The following is a 13,237-nucleotide window of genomic DNA, read 5'->3' as shown; positions in this document are numbered from 1 at the left end:
TCTGCGACTAAATCTATGCACCTGGATTTATGCCAAATTTTTGTTGGTGTCAAATGGAGGTGCGTAGTTTTAGGTGGAAGGATATCAATTAAGCATATTCTATAAACTGCGCCTAAATATAGGCACCCTTTATAGAATACGCTTAGGTGGAAATGTTTTCCACGCGGATTTTCTAGGCACCATAAATAGAATTTCCCCTATAGTGCCATTGATAATCTTTCTATGATCCAGCACTATCTGTATAGCACCAGGGCAGAGTCAGGTCAGAGTAAGCATGAGTTACCCAGCAGTGATAGCCACAAGTTCCCTAATACTGTAAACTTGCATGCATATGCTTAGAAATGCTAAGTAGTAGTAGTAGGCAAAGTAGTGCATGAAAGATATACTGTCAGTTATCCATTATATAATTAGCTGTTGTTTGGTTATAATTGCTGATAATTGGCACTAATTAGTAATTATGTATATAACCAGGGCCCCTGAGAGACACAGTTGGGCCTGTGGCAAACAATCTTAAGGGCCCTGCCACCACCGTCCCTGCCATCTCTGTCCCTCTCCCCCTTGCCTGCTTACTGGCATTTCTTGCCTTTCCTGCACAAAGGCTGGCATCCTTTACCCTTATCCCCCCCCCCCCCCCCCCATCATTTCTGCAGGCTGCGAGCAGCGTCAATAAAGAGAGCAAGCTGCCTCTGGCTGGCCCGAGAAGCGTTTCCTCTGCTGTGTCTCACCTATGCAGACACAGGAAGTTCTGTCAGAGGAGGCAGGACACAGCAGACAGAATGCTTATGGGGCCAGCCAGAGACAGCTTGCCACAGACGTGATGGCGAACCACTGAAGGGGAGGAGAAAAGGATGACTGTGATATCGGACCACAGAGGGCACATCTAGGTTTTTATGGCCAGCGCCGGGCCCTCCTTGGAGGTCGGGTCTGGGGAATTTTGTCCCCCCCTGTCCCCCCTTTCGGTGACCCTGTTTATAACTGTCCTTAGTTGGGATTCTGTAAATTGTGTGCATAGCCCGCAACTGTAAGGGGGTGTTGACCTTGGAGGGGGGATGGCTGGATCAGGAGCGTGGCCTAACACTTCCAGGCACAGATTATAGAATGCTATCAGTTTCGCCTAAGCATTTACACCAGCTTCTGAATCAGCATAGGTGCTTGTGCTTATAGTTTGGTGCATAAATGTGGTCTTATACGCTCTATTCGATCATGGCAAATACACATGCACTTACCATGTTAGAATTAGCATCATTCGGCAACCAGTAGAGATTTCCTCCACAAAATATGCTGAACTATGCGGTTTAATTTAGGAAAGAAAAAAAGATAGAGGGCTGTCCTGAATTAAACCTCTTTATTGTATGAAGAGAAGGTAAATATGGCCACAGTAAGCGCAGCCACTAGCAGCTAGTGCCATCTACCTATATTCAATGCTAGCAAAATAACACAATTACAAAATTTTAACTCTTATTCATAAAATATTATTTCCTGGACAATCTCAGTATCTCTCTTCACTCTTCGTTCCTTGGTGGAAGGACGTCTGCATTTACCATTTAATGTGCGAGCTCGTCTTGAATCAAACTGACAGTGCATTTTTCTGTACTGCACCTCTCCTCTAAAATACACTTCTTTTGGCATTATGTATAGAGCAATCACTCATGAAATTTAAGACATATTTATTTGAGAAGGCTTATGCACCCTAATTCTATAAAAGTCACCACAAATTGTGTGTGCAATTTAATTGAATAACAATCTAATTAGTGCCAATAATTGGCTTTTTAACCAATTATTGACACTAATTAGATTTAATTGGAACTTATGCATGTAAATTTAGGCATGGAATCTGCACCTACATTTTATGCGTAAGTAAAAAAAAGAGGCGTGAAAATGGGAGGGTCATGGATACCACATGGGCGTTCCTAGCATTTACACATGTTGTTATGGAATGCAGGGTATACACACCCAATTATTTGCACCACATTTCAGCTGGTGCAAATGGCCACACCTAAAGTTAGGCACGAGTCCCAGGCTTAAGCACTATTCTATAAACCGCAACTAAGTTTAAGAATGGCTTATAGAATAGCATTTTTTCTGGCACCAAATATAGAATTCACTCCATGGTGTCTTGGAATGTGGATTACAGATCAACAAGCTTCTATGACTTTTCACCTTCCTCTATCCTGTTTTGAATTGGCATTCTTTTCCTTCTATATTGAATTCTAATAAACCATAAACCACTTATTCATGGCAAGGGCAATTCTACAACAAGGCACACAAGGGAATGTCCCCCTTTGTGCATAAAAATGCAGAGAAAAATAGTACTTATGCAAATGAGCCCCCGTGGCATAGCCACGGGGAGCCTTGAGGGCTTGAGCCCTCCAATTTTGGGTTCAGGCCCCTAAGGTCGCTGGTTTGGCTGGTGGGGGTCCCCAATCCTCACCAGCAGAAGCTTTCCTGCGGCCATATTTGGTGCCGCACTGCCTGTCCTGCTTTCCCTCTCCCCTTCATGCATACTCAATTTCGCTAAAACCGAGCATGCGCATCTGGGCAGGAAAGCGGGGCAGCGTAGCATTGAATATCTCTGCAGGAAAGATTCTGCTAGCGGGGCTTGGGGAGCCCTACAAGCCCAGGTAGATGGGGTTACAGAGGGGGTTGAGAGCAGTGGGAAGGCGAGGGAGTAGCCTAGTGGTTAGTGCAGCGGACTTTGATCCAGGGAAACTGGGTTGATTTCCAATGCAGCTCCTTGTGACTCTGGGCAAGTCACCTAACCCTCCATTGCCGAGATAAAAATAAGTATCTGTATTAGTATGTAAAATGCTTTGAATGTAGTTGCAAAAACCACAGAAAGGCAGTATATCGACCCATTTCCCTTTCCTTTTCCTAAAATGTGCCCCCCCCCACACACTTTGGGCTCAGGCCCCCCTCCAAAATCGAGGTCTGGCTACACCTCTGGTGAGCATCCTAAGCACTTGCCTAGTTAATTCAAATTAGGATGCACACGCAAAGCATTAGTGACGGGCTGCCATTTGTAACAATACTGGAAATGTCAATGACAAATCCTGTGTTGCTGCATGTCATTAACATAGTAACATAGTAAATGACGGCAGATAAAGACCTGTACAGCCCATCCAGTCTGCCCAACAAGATAAACTCATTTTACATGGTATGTGATACTTTATATGTATACCCGAATTTGATTTGTCCTTGCCTTAAATTAAACTGAACCCCCCCCCCCAAAAAAAAAAATTCCACAGCATTTTCTGTTTTTTTTTGTCAATAATAATGCATATTCTTTGCAAAGAGCATGCACTCTTTCCTAAAGAGTTAGTCTTCATTAGAGTGCACCCCTCCCTCTCTTGGTCTCCCTCCTTTTTGACTTGACCTGACTGAAAAGAGTCCCTGGTGTCTAGCATGACCCCCCCTAACCAAAACCCCGATACCACATACTTAAATGAGGTAGGAGCAATGCCCACTCACTCCTGCCTCTGGCACCATTATCTCTTATTTGGCAGATTATCTCACCCATACATCCCAGAATAATGGCATCAGAGGCAGGAGCGAATGGACATTGCACCCGTCTCATTTAAGGTACAGGATCCGGGAGGTGGGATAGGGCCCAGACTCCACTAGACACCACAGACATTTTTTTTTCAGTTGAATCAGCTTGGGGTGGGGGTGGGTAGAAGGAAGGGTTTCCAGTAGACACTAGGGAATTTTGGAGGGGGGGGGGGAGTTGGGGGCAGGGGTTACTCATATCAGGGGGAAGGTGCTACAAGACACCAGGGATTTTTTTTCAGAGGGCAGGTTGGTCAGGGAGGAAGAAAGGGAGAGGACCCATTATACTACCAGGGCTGTTGCAGAAAGCTAGCTGTGGCAGGGTAGTCAGGTTGGAGGAGAGAGAGAGAGAGAGTGCTGCTAAATACCCATTCCTCTCAACCAACCCTTCTATGCTGCCCTGATCCAAGAGAAAATTCTCCCGCATTGTACGTGCATCTAAAACCTTTTTTTTCCTACATTGCTTTGGAATTGGTAATGACCACATTACTATAAATTTAATGCAGTGTGCAGTGATGTTTCCATGTAAGTTAATACGTAGCCAGACAGCAGATTTTGGGTGGGCCTAGACAAGAAGTGGGTGGGTATGTGTTCTCCTCCCTCCCCCACCAACTTAAAAAAATATCTCAGCTGGCACTGCTCTCTACCTTGGCAGCCTGCAGCAGGCATGCGCTGAAAACTAAGGATGCGCAGTTGCCAGTATCGGCAGCTTAGGAAGCTCAGACTTCTGAAGTGGAGAGCAATGTTTTTAGCACCATCAGGAGGAGGTCTTCAGCTGGCGGAGCTTGGGATCCCCACCAGCTACCACTAAATGTATGCTGCTGTTGGGTGGGCCTGAGCCCTAAGTAGGTGGGCCCCGGCCCACCCAGGCCCACCTGTGGCTACACCTCTGCATTGCTTGGCCATTAAAACCACATTAAACCCATGCTACCTCATGGTTAGCTTTCTGCATTTGCACCTCTGTATGTTAGACCAGTTTTGTTGTCTTCTCCTTTAATCAGTATTATAAATAAAAATCATAGCATACTTTCCCTGAAATTTCATACAGACATGCCATAATTAACTAAATCCCCCCTCCCCCCTGAAACAAAAAGATAGAAGCACTGTGCTAATGCTCTGCACTGCCACGTGAAGGACGTCAGTTCGATCAGGGTCAATGACTGGAGGATTCAAGAAAGGGGACTATCACAGCAACAGACAGAGTACGTATACTGGTGTACTTTAAATGAAAGCTCGTGGAATTGGATAGGAGTCCTTTTTCTGACTGAGCTGGAGAGAAAAGGAGCAGGACAGCCCTGAATTTAGGCATAGGCAAAATAGGAAACTGACAAGGATGCTACATTTTAAAAGGCACCAAGTATATGACCTACTACTACTAATAATCATTTACTACTAACAATCATTTCTATAGCATTACTAGATGTATGCAGTGCTGTAGTTTCTCTGTCCCTAGAGGGCTCACAATCTGTTTTTTTCGTACCTGGGGCAATATAGGGTTAAGTGACTTGCCCAAGGTCACAAGGAGCTGCAGTGGGAATTGAACCCAGTGTGCCAGGCTCAAAGCCTGCTGCTTTAGAATCATGCTCTACAATCTCAGGGGAGGATAGAACATCCGACCCCCCTACTTTCTAGTCCTTCCTATGGGCACTATTGTAAGTGCAGCTCTGCAACAGGAAGGAAATACAAGGCCTGAAAACCAAACCAAAACCAGAAATCTCTTAATGCGGCTGATGTACTAACACACACACAAGGCTTGCTTTCTCATGATACCTGTCCAAATGGAAATCACATTTGCAGTAACGTTAGACTCTGTAAGCTTCAGTTTCACACAAATATGCAGTTTTTCATGTGACATTTACCTCTTCTAACCTAGGGGCCTTTTTACTAAAGCGCATTAAAATCTGGGTTTAACGTGTTTTAATGCAAGAGTTTCCCGCACACTAAGCCCAGAATTAATGTGACAGTATTTAGGGCTTTTTTTAAACATATATTTTTTCAGGTCCCATGCTAGTTTTTTTCCTTATGAATGCGGAACTTGCAAAAAAATAATGTGGGAGCACTTCCTGCCTCCTATTGAGGAGGGGCTAAGCGCTGCCACTTTAAATCTGAATTATCCAGTTAGCGCACATTAATCAGAACATGCTAGCTGAATAGCACTCTGGGGCCATTCCCTGCCCATGACACCCCCCTCCAAACAATGTTTAAAAGAAAATAAATAATGTGCGTGTGGAAAAGGGGAAATTGCCACAAAATGCTTTAATGTGTTTTGAGGTAGGCCTTTTCTCATGCATTAAATGCAGGTTAGGGCTTAATGCCCTTTAGTAAAAGGGCTCCATAAGTAATGAGCTGCTTTGCATAATGTATGCAGTTTATTTCCTGTTTTGCATAAATTCTGTAGTGATTGTTGTCAAAGTTAATGTGTGAAAAACCCAGCAACAGTGTGCAAAATTTCACAAATGAAATTATGTGGCTTTTTTTCATTAACAGAAAGACTTTTGAACTGAGTCATGTAGATCAAAACATTGTATGCTTTCAACTCTCCTTGGTATGATCCATCATCCCCTCTGTTCCCTCCACAAATTCCTCTAGTTCAATTTAAAATTCCCTCCCCTAATGTTTGCAAATGAAAAGCCAAGCTCAATACATGTAATACAAAGACTTGGTTTACAAGGTAACAGTTACCACACATTCACCCTGCATGAAACAACTGAGCCAGAATAGAATAGCAGCAGTTACTCATCAGGAAAACCAAGTCCAATCCGAAGACTGGGGCTGTGAACCCACCCCAGATTTTTTGTCTCCAGCTCTGACTGTTAGAGGCTCAATGGGGAGAGAGTTTCTCAAGCACAGTTTGACCTTTCTCACCCTCCACTCTCCACAGTTCAAAGTGCCATGATGACAGCCACATTTTGCTTATCTTAAACATAAATTCTCTGCCTACTGCCCACCTAAAATGTAATTCCATTTTAAAATATAATTCTCTACCTCTATTACCTCCATCTTAAAATGTAATTCCAGCTTAAAATGTAATTATCTACCTCTACTATCTTCCTTTCTAAGCCACATTGAACCAAACATGTTTGGAAAATGTGGGATATAAATGCTGCCATAATAATAATAATAATAATCAAAGGCCTAGGGCAGAAATGGGTTCTACACTGCCTAAGTGAAAGCACCTTCTTTATCTGGGGTACCATAGGCTGACAGAAATATTCCCAAAGCATACCCTGCCCTATTCTGCAGACATATTTCTCTGCCTTGTGTCTCTAAAGAAATACAATGGTCTCAAAATTTGATATCCAGCAACTGGGAACCAAAGCAAAATGGCCCTGGCCTCAATCTAGAAGTGTTGAGTAACTTCATTTTCTAGAACACATTAGATTCTTTAAAAATGTTGGATTGTAATGGATTTGGATTTTAGTTCACACTTGTTTCAGTTGTAGCTCAAGGTGAGTTACATTCTGATGTAGTAGGTATTTCCCTGTCCCTGGAGGGCTCACAGTCTAAGTTTGTACCTGAGGCAATGAACAGTTAAATGATTTGTCCAAGATCACAAGGAGCAGAAATGGTATGTGAACCCTGGCTCCCCTGGTTTTCAGTCTACTGCTTTAACCATTAGGCCATTCCTCCAGTCTAATGAGTCTTGGAGTAAAACAGAGACCCTTAATTTCTTTTATTGAAACATATCTAGCTGTAGTGGCCCAGAGCATATGTGAAGGAGGGGAGGGGGGGGGGGGGGAGAGGACAACCTTGGTTCTACAGAATCTTGGGTCACTGATGAGATGGGCATCACAATTCATGGATTCACAGGAACCTCAGAACAACTATGGTGTGGATGCATCGGCCACAGCCAGAGACCACCACATAATTTCACATTAACTGGTGGCTTAGAGGTGAAAGGCTGTGTGATGCTGTAGCCATTGCTCTGAGCTATCCTGTGTCTCCCTCACAGGGGCAGCCAAACGTTTTCTGAGGTAGATTCTTGGAGTAAGTACTATGAAGATAGATGGGAGGACTGTTCTCCAAATATCCTATGGTGAACTTGGTCTACCTCACTGCAGAACATAAGAATTTGCCATATTGGGTGAGACCAATGGCCCATCAAATCCAGTATTCTGCTTCCAACCTGGCAGAATCCCAAAGAGTAGCAGCCTGTACTGGTTCCAATCGCAAAATGGCAGCCATGTTGACAGAGCAGTGGCATGCGGCAGGAACGAGTGGGGTTCATTTCTGTCCCTGAAGAGGCCACTAGACCACCAGGGCCTCCAAAGGTAGGCCCAGGGATGGCCTACGGATGGTCGGGCAAGATGGGCGTGGCAAACAGTGATCACTAGAGGGAGGGGAGGAGAGAGAGAGAGGAGCTGCAAACAGGGGGTGGGCTCGGGCTTTTTTTGGTAGAGAATGGGGGGCCACTTTTGGTTTATTCAGTTTCTGCTGAGAGTGGCCAATTTCAGTTGCAGATTTGGTTTCAGCAGAAACTGAAGATCCTAGGTTCAGTTAGACTCCAATTCTTTGTCTTATTTTCTATCCCTTTCCTAATAATTCCTAATATCCTGTTTGCTTTTTTGGTCATATGTGTAACTAAGAAAGAGCTATAAGGTATGTGGCTATCTTCATCATTTAGGCATGAACACTTACACCAGCTCTATAGCTGACATAAGTGCTTGCACCTAAATTATTGATGTATATTTCACCTATTAAACTAGTATTTTATAAAAGAAAGGGGGCACCTGCTTTTATTTTTTAAATAGGCACTATATATGTGTCCTCTGTGCACTTGATTATAGGTACATTGTTGTAAGAATTACCGCCATTATGGGTATCTTGCAAATCAGACTTGACTGCAGCCTTTGAGCTTCTGTGTTTGAGATACATGAAGTGCATTATCATTATCTCTCTAGTTGAATACTATAGCATTTTTTTGTGGGAAATCATCACACACACCTTTTAATTACAAAGCTCCTCAATGTTCCAGTTATCTCTAAGGGAGTGATAGGGAGAGTAAATGGAATGGATTGGCAGACTGGATAGGCCATATGGTCTTTATCTGCCTACATAAGAACATAAGAATAGCCCAGCCATACTAGGTCAGACCAATGGTCCATCTAGCCCAGTATCCTGCTTCCAACAGTGGCCAATCCAGGTCACAAGTACCTGGCAGAAACCCAAATAGTAGCAACATTCCTTGCTACCAATTCCCGGGAAAACAGTGGCTTCGCCCATGTCCATCTCAATAACAGACTATGAACTTTTCCTCCAGGAACTTGCCCAAACCATTTTTAAACCCAGATACACTAACCACCGTTACCATATCCTCCGGCAACGAGTTCTTGATCTTATCTATTCTTTGAGTGAAAAAATATTTCCTCCTATTTGTTTTAAAAAGTATTTCTATGTAATTTCATTGAGTGTCCCCTGTTCTTTGTACTTTTTGAATGAGTGAAAAATCGATTTACCTCCACTTGCTCCACTTTACTCAGGATTTTGTAGACCTCAATCATATCCCCCCTCAGCCATCTCTTTTCCAAGCTGAAGAGCCCTAGCTTCTTTAGCCTTTCCTCATATGGGAGCAGTTCCATCCCCTCTATCATTTTGGTTACTCTTCTTCGAACCTTTTTTAATTCTGCTATTTCTTTTTTGAGATATGGCAACCAGAATTGAACACATTTTTCTATGTTTCTATGTTTTCTGTCCCCTATCCAATAAAGATTCAGGTGTTTATATGCTAGAAGCAATTCTCTTTTTGTAACTTGTTAGAGATTCCGGCTTTGGTTTATTGTCCAAAAACAGGATGGAGTAATAAGGCTTTTAGTATTATAGGTATAGAATACTGGAATAAATTACCTAGACAATTGCACAAGATAGATATCATATTATCCTTTAGGAAAGGGACAAATGTTTTTGTTTTTTTTACTCGCTGATAGGTAATGTTAAAGATTTGATAGGTTGAGACTCATGGTATAGTGGGCCCTACTCCCGACATAAATCGGGAGATGGCCGGCGATCTCTGAAAAGCGGCCAAATCAGTATAATCAAAAGTGGCTTTTTTGACAGCATCGCCGCTTTCCCGTCGCCTCGCCGGCGAAAGTTCAAGGGGGAGTGTTGGCGGCGTAGCGAAGGTACGACATGGGCGGGCATGGGCTTGGCTACCAGATGGCCGGCTTTCACGGAAAATGAAAAAAAAAAGCGGCGTTAAGCAGTATTTTGCCAGGTTTACTTGGTCCTTTTATTTTCACGACCAAGCCTCAAAAAGATGCCCCAACTGACCAGATGACCACCGGAGGGAATCGGGGATCACCTCCCTGTACTCCCCCAGTGGTCACCAACCCCCTCCCACACTAAAAAAACACAATTATAAACATAATTTGCCAGCCTCTATGCCAGCCTCAAATGCCATACGCACCTCCATGACAGCAGAATGTGTTCTATCCTCTGACAGCCTTTCCCTGGTTGTGATGTGGCTCTCGGATGAATGTGACACCTTTTCTGTTAGGTGCACTGCAGAGTCACATCAGCAATGCATTGTGGTGGGTATAGGGTAGTGGGCTCTACTCCCATGGTGCTTTTCCCCCTGCTAACTAGGTCAGAGTGTGTCCAGTTTTGTTTCCGGTAGTCCATGAGGTAGTGACCATTTTTGTAAGCCAGTTTTAGATCACTTTCATGTGTTACCCACGTTAGAGAACTTAGTTATTACCTTGAATGTTGCTGAAAGAGGGCATTGTACACCATTCTGCCAGCTCTGACCTAATGCTCATCTCAGTACCAGGGAGACTCTTTGCCAGTGGGGCACAACCTCTGATCTGCAGTTAACTGTGAGTAAGCGTGCTTATTCAAATAAAGGACCTTTTCAAAGAGATTAGTCTTCAGGTGTCAACTGGTTTGCCAAGGTTATACAGCAGCAACAAGTCCTAGAGGCCTGTGTGTATGCAGGTCCCTGAAGCACTTTTAGTGGGTACCGCAGTACACTTAAGGCAGGCGGACCCAAGCCCATCCCCCCCTACCTGTAACACTTGTGCTGGTAAATGGGAGCCCTCCAAAACCCACTGTACCCACATGTAGTTGCCCCCTTCACCCCTAAGAACTACGATAGTGGTGTACATTCGTGGGTAGTGGGTTTTGGGGGGGTTGGGGGGGCTCAGCACCCAAAATAAGGGAGCTATGCATGTGGGAGCTTTTTCTGAAGTCCACCACACTGACCCCTAGGGTGCCCAGTTGGTGTCCTGGCATGTCAGGGGGACCAGTGCACTACAAATGCTGGCTCCTCCCATGACCAAATGCCTTGGATGTTGCCGGGTTGGAGATCGCCGGCATTTTTTTCCATTATCGCTGAAAAACAAAACCGGCCATCTCAAACCCGGCGAACTCTGGCATTTGGCCGGGCTAAACCATATGATCGAAAAAAAAGATGGCCGGCCATCTTTTTTGATAATACGGTTCCGGCCAGCTGTAGCGCCGCCTCCAAAATAGATCACCGGCAATCTATTTCGCTGGCGATGCTCGATTATGCCCCTCCACGGCTTACAAATTTGGTTAGTACAGGTAGAGTATTAGATTTTAAGAAGATGGAAGGGTGGGGGGGGGGGGGGGGGGAGGAACAAGCAAATTACATTTTGATAGAGTTTCAGAATACAGATTAGGGCGGAAGGAACAAGAGTATAACATTTTCATAGAGTTTCAGCGAAATGCAGATTGAGAGACTAGATTGGTGCATAGAAGATCGAATGAGAGGTCTTAGGGAGTGAGGGAGCAGTTGGTTGACTAGGGGAGAGCCAGGGTAAAGTCAGTTAGTGTGTTTGTTTTTTGTTGGTATGGACGTTTTGAACAAGTAAGTCTTGACGTGTTTTTGAAAGTTGGTGTGAGGAGTTAAGGATCGTAGTGATTTGGAGAGGGCATTCCACATCTTGGAGCTTTGGTAGGGGAAGTTCGCTGACTAAATGGACTTATACATTAGCTTGTGGCATATGGGATAGTGAAAGATTAGATAGTTCCTTGCCCCCTTCAGGGTGTTCTTAAGAAGTAGGATGATCATGTCTGAGAGGTATGCAGGTGAGTTTGTGTATTACCTCTTGATCTGGAGTGCAGTGTTACAAGCAGGCTTATATTATCAGTTACGCATGTCCTGGGCTGTCCTGTTGGTCTCACCTGAGATCTTTGTGGGGTTGTGGTGTTGTTGAGCTGTAGAGCTGTGGATGAGGGACAGGCTAGGTTGGCTCTACTGTCTCCTTCTCCCCAATAGCGATGGCTCTGGGTGCCCAGATGTCAGCGCACCTCTCCTGGGCTCACCGCTCCCGCTCTGGTGCTCTCCTCCAGCCATCTACCTCACCCTTTCCAACACTCCGACCTGGCACTGCTCCCTCCTTTGCTGCCGTTGGCAACAGTGATTCTCTTTCTGCTCGGCAAGCAGCTCTGCCAACTCGGCCGACCCCTGCACTCCTCCCTCTAGTTAAAGGATCGGAGGCTGTGTGCGGCTGGCTGAGACACGGGGGCACCTGCGCTCTAGCTGTTGGGTGATGCGGTGATCCTGTGCTTCTCTCGTCCATCCAAGGTCCATGAGGTGGTGTCTGAAGTTACTGATACCGAGTAGGTTTGTGGCTAGGTTTTAGATTTTATTGTCTTTTGTTTTTATTGTAAACCATTTTGAATGAACTTGTTCACTAAACGGTATAAAAGTTGACGATGAGGATAACAGGGCAAGAGACTTACCTTTGGCAGACCCCTAAAAAAGGAGCCAGGGCTTTCAGAAGGTGATGTCAGATCAAGATAAGGGTCCCTTTGAAGGATGTGTCATAATCAATGGGTTCTTTTCTCACCTTAGACCTCCCCCTTAAGGGATCACAGCACCCTCCAGACAAAAGGTGACCATCGGCAGTTAACTGTCCTGTCTAATGGGAAATCTAGCCTCCTTGTTATATACTGTACACACTATTTCAGACATTCATGTCCCTCATTATAGTCTGTCTCTTATTATAGAGTACCTGTAACTCTGATCCACCCTCCTCCAAAGATTTATGTAGGGCTGTGGAGCTGGAGTCATGGAGTTGGAAGCAATTTTGGGTGAAGTCAGATTCTGTATAAATGTACCTAATCCAGCTTCTTGGTTCTAAAGTATGGGTAAATATAAGTTATATTTACCCACACTTTAGATCCAGGACAAAAAAAGCTAAAGTCTAATATCACTAGGAGTCAGAGTTGGACAATAGAAAAATAGAGGGGTCAGAGTCCAATAAATGGTGCACTGACTCCACAGCCCTGGATTTCATCTCTGGGCGCTGTACACACATCTGGATCTTCTGACAGAGGAGAATGACAATTCCAGACAAAAAGGATATAAACTTGAAAATATGGATCCATTTACCTCAAATTCAATCAATGTTTCTAAAAGATAAAAGGTATTATGGTGTCAAAAGCAGCAGATGTATCTTGGGAGTTATTTACACCTTGTAATTAAGAATTGAACACTGAAAGAAGTAGTGACTCAGAGCTCTGTTTTGGGTGAATACCATGCTAATGTGAATCAGGATTATAGATTATATATTTATGAAGGAATTCTCACAACTGAATACACTTATTAGATTTCTGGGTTTCTATAAGACAGAATTAGAATTAGAAAAGCTAAAGTATTAGTTCCCGGTACAAGAAAACGAATTAAATATTTGGCGACCAAAAATTGTTATGTCTATCTAGGGGCTGT

The sequence above is a fragment of the Microcaecilia unicolor genome, chromosome 6, assembly GCF_901765095.1.
Source record: "Microcaecilia unicolor chromosome 6, aMicUni1.1, whole genome shotgun sequence".
NCBI classification, from domain to species: domain Eukaryota; kingdom Metazoa; phylum Chordata; class Amphibia; order Gymnophiona; family Siphonopidae; genus Microcaecilia; species Microcaecilia unicolor.
This window is presented reverse-complemented; position numbering follows the sequence as displayed.